At 39.1% G+C, this 4,391-nt stretch overlaps 1 pseudogene; it reads left to right on the top strand.

Annotated features, from left to right (window-relative positions):
- Nucleotides 1-2,887: 2,887 nt before the first annotated feature.
- LOC117037271 (cathepsin L1-like) lies at nt 2,888-3,902 on the top strand (annotated as a pseudogene).
- The last annotated feature ends 489 nt before the right edge of the window (nt 3,903-4,391 follow it).

Raw genomic sequence — 4,391 nt, 5'->3', positions numbered from 1 at the left:
GTGTTGGCATGCCTGACAAGGTTTTATTCTCACAAATGTTTAGTTGGGCTCTCGGTGTTAAAATCAAAGGGAATTGTGTGTCCAGTAGATGCTGGCAGGTGGGAAAAGGCTGCCCTGGCAGGTTGGGGCAAACTGCTGGTAGGTGCCTTTCAGTCCCATACCCCTTGGAGGGAGTGGAGAGTTACTGGTGCTCGTGCATTTTGTGCAGGGCCACTGAGAAATTACATCTTCTGTCTAGAGACTGTCTTGAAAAGAAGGAATAATTGTCCAAGTGTTGGGATTCCCTGGAAAGTTTTCATGTCTCAGTAGCCAAAGAAAAATTGAATATATTTTTTGTGTGTGTGTATGTGTGAAATGAGAGTAGGCTAAATGAAATCTATATTTTTCATCTAGGTTTTACTTCTTGATTCATGAATAATATGCAAGACCATGTCTAAATATACTGCATTATGTACAGGTTACGTGAGGAGGGACTAACGAAATTGAATTTCATCTATGGCTGGTCAAACATCTTACTGCTTTACACTTTGGACCTTGCACACAAATGCGTGCATTCACACACTTGTTTTTGTCAGTAAAGACCATGCTGCTCAACCACTTTCAACTGAACATGACCTTTGAGTTGTTTTTCTAATAGTGGTTTGGGGTTTGCACTGTTATTCTGTTTCATGTGGTTGTCTTTGTCACCTAGTGCACATTTCCAAAATTTCTAGCTAAAGTTACGTTTTTCAGCTGAGAAACAGTTTTTCTCACTGAAAAGCGGAGTGGTTAGGTAATGATAATTATAAAATTTCCTGAGCATTCACCGTTTTAAGCATTGTCCTCATGCTTTACTTCGATGAACTCATTTAATCTTGATAACACTGTTATGTAAACTCTATTATTAATATCATTGTTAATGGACAAAACTGAGACACAGAGAGGTCGAATAACTCACCCAAGAGCACACAGCAAGTAAAAACAGCCAGGATACAAACTCAGGAAGTCTGGCTCCAAAGCTCATGCTCTTAACAACTAAACTACTCCTAGCATTGTGTTGTTTGCTACATAAGGGAAATCTTTGTAAAGTCAATCTTTAACAACTGGTATCTTAAAAACAAGGAAATAAAAGTAGCTAGCTAGACAAAAAAGACTAGCCAGATTCAAAAGAAATTAGGGTCTAATGGACAGAATAACTATTTTATAGTCAGAAATATCTGGGTATGTTATATGTCTCTGTAGTAGTGGTATTTGCTACTAACAGAATATCCAAGAGCTCGCCTACATTTTCTAGGCCCCCGGTAATCATTAAGACCATGTGACTAGTTCTCACCATTGACTGTGAGTGGAAGGAATGCAAATCATGTCTGGACGGAAAATTTAATTCTTCAGTCCAGTGTCTGACTCTCCAGGTCTATGTTCATCTGCCATGGTCATGGAGAAAGCCACTGGGTCCAGATGCTGTAGCTATATGAGAGCCTCAGTCAGTATAGGTTTGTGAGTAATCATATGGAACAGAGCCCTTCATAAGCCCACCTGGATGTGAACCACGAGTGAGAAATAAACCTTAGTTGTGTTAAGTCACTAAGAGTTAAAGACTACTTTGTTTCTGTTATTATCTGGCTAATATAGTCTACAAGTTTTACCAGGTGTTTCAGATATTCATGGAAAAGGTGTTTGACCTCTCTGAGTCTCATTTCCTTATTTTTAAAATATGAACACTAATGCTTTCTTGGCAGAGTTGACAAGAGAATTAAATGAGAGCTCTCGGTGTGATTGGCAAGTAGGTAGCTATTGTAATTACTCAATAGTATACTACATAAAAGTAACAGAAAAACTCAAGTGACATTGTGAGTGTATAAAGAACATGAAGGACATTTTTGTAGCAGAGCTTATTATTGGATTTCTATGCATTGCTTATAACTATAAAATAGCTAACGAATATTTCCAATGCAATGCATAAACAGGGTTATAATATGCATCCATTTGATAAATATCTCTTGTTTTGGCACCCAGCTTTCACACTCCTGTCTTTTGCTAACTGTAACCCAGTTTCCCATGGAAAACCTTTTCTTCCCCCATTCTCAACCAGCAAGCTGCAGGTGGGTCTCCAGAACCAAGTTCCAGAATCGGGCACATGACAAAGCTAGGTCAATCAATCATCACAGTTCCCTGGCCACAGTGATTGGTTCAAGGATGGGGAAATTGTCTGTTCAGAGCCACTGAGATACAAATAGAAAGCCAGGGATCCTGAAAAAATGATTATGCCATTCTTTTCTTGTTTGAACATCAGATATTGAAATATTTGGAGATATGGTAGCTAACTTGAACTACAAAGGGTGAGCCTGTCTGGGAATGGAACCAACATAGAGATGAATGGTACCAAGTGGATGGTGGTATTGGAGAAATGAGGATGACATTGTTCGAACCCCTGATCAAGTTGCATCTGAAACAAAAACAAACCCTGGAATTTTCACTTGAGTGAGTTCATAAGATATCTTTTTTTCTTAATCTAGTTAAAATGAGACTTTAGTCAGAAGTGACATTTGGGAAGCTCAAAAGGAATGCACTCAGTTCTGACTAGATGAGGTTAAAATTTGGATCACAGATGAGTATGTATGGGATCCTTTTCCATTTCTGGAGCTCTACAAAGCTTTTTCTCTGTCATTCTTCCTAGATTCTGTATCGAGGGTTGAGCTGGATTCTCTACAGCCAAAAGTATTATGGTTGTGATCTTCAAATTTCAAGTATGTACATAAAAAGTAAGTACAATGTTTATGTTATATGCTAATAGAATTTCAAAATATAGGTAAAATAAAAATTCAAATCATAAGAATAGGGGGTACTGAGGCCTCGGAGATCTCTGGATCTGCATGTACAGACTGCACCTGCTGCAGGTTTTCAAAACATGAATCCTTCACTCTTCCTGACTGCCCTTGGCTTGGGAATAGCTTCAGCTGCTCCAAAACTTGATGGAAATTTAGATGCACAATGGAACCAGTGGAAGGCAACACAAAGGAAACTACATGGCTTGAATGAAGAAGGATGGATGAGAACAATGTGGGAGAAGAATATGAGAATGACTGAATTGCACAACCAGGATACAACCAAGGGAAGCAGAGCTTTCCCATTACAATGAAGGCCTTTGGCGACATGACCAATGAAGAATTCAGGCAGGTGATGAAAGGCCTTCAAATCAAGAAACACAAGAAAAGGAAAGTGGTCCAGGAACCTCTCTTTGCTGAGATTCCCCGCATCTGTGGATTGGAGAGAGGAAGGCTATGTAACTCCTGTGACGGACCAGGGTTGCTGTGGTTCTTGTTAGGCTTTTAGTGCAACAGGTTCCCTTCAAGGACAAATGTTCTAGTAAACTGGCAAACTTATTTCACCGAGTAAGCAGAACGTTGTGGATTGTTCTCAGTCTCAAGGCTATGAGGGCTGCAATGAGGGCCTACTGGATAATGCCTTCCAGTATATTACGTACAACAGAGGTCTGGGCTCGGAGGAATCCTATCCATATCATGCAAAGGTTGAATCCTGCAAACAGAAGCCGGAGGAATCTGTTGCCAATGACTCTCGCTTCATGGACATTCATCAGCAGGAGAGGTCCCTTATGAAGGCAGTGGCACCTGTGGGTCCCATCTCCATTGCTATAGATGCAAGCCATTATATGGAAGCTATAATGGAAACCATTATAGCTTCCAGTTCTATGAAGAAGGCATTTATTATGATCCAGTGCGCAGAATCAAAGACCTAGATCATGGCATTCTGGGGGTTGGCTATGGTTTTGAAGGAGCAGAATCTGATAACAATAAATACTGTATTGTTGAGAACAGCTGGGATAGAGCTTGGGACGAGAAGGGGCCCAAGAAGGGAACAACCACTGTGGAATTGCCACCTCGGCTAGCTATCCTATTGTGTGAAATGATGGTAATAAAGAAAGACTTAATTGAGAACCGGATATCCAGAGGACGAATTTTATCTTAAAACTGACCACACCTTATTGTGTGGAATAAAACACTCAAATCATTTAAGATCCAAGTTGTGCTTTGAATTCTGTGACATCTTACATGGGTCAAGTGTTACCACTTCTTTAATTACTGCTGTACCCAGCTTTGTATGATCGACTTGCCTAATAACTTTGAAATTCCATGTTTCAAAGGGTGTAAAAGGTTTTACCTTTTAAAATAAAACTTAATTATTTAAAAAAAAAGAATATGGGATACTACTGATAATGTTCCTGAGTTTTTGAATACATGAGATGGATGTGTTAGTAAGTTTCTTAGATTGAGTCTGGCTGAATCTTGTAAGTTTCATAAATAAAACTATAAATCTTATATAATTTCAAAAATTTTTGTGAATATGCTCAAGTAGAGAAAAGCACTTAAAGTAAAATGTATTGATCATCTAGC

The sequence above is a fragment of the Rhinolophus ferrumequinum genome, chromosome 17, assembly GCF_004115265.2.
Source record: "Rhinolophus ferrumequinum isolate MPI-CBG mRhiFer1 chromosome 17, mRhiFer1_v1.p, whole genome shotgun sequence".
Lineage (NCBI taxonomy): Eukaryota > Metazoa > Chordata > Mammalia > Chiroptera > Rhinolophidae > Rhinolophus > Rhinolophus ferrumequinum.
Note: the sequence above shows the minus strand (reverse complement) of the source record. Positions and strands in the feature narration are given on the sequence as shown.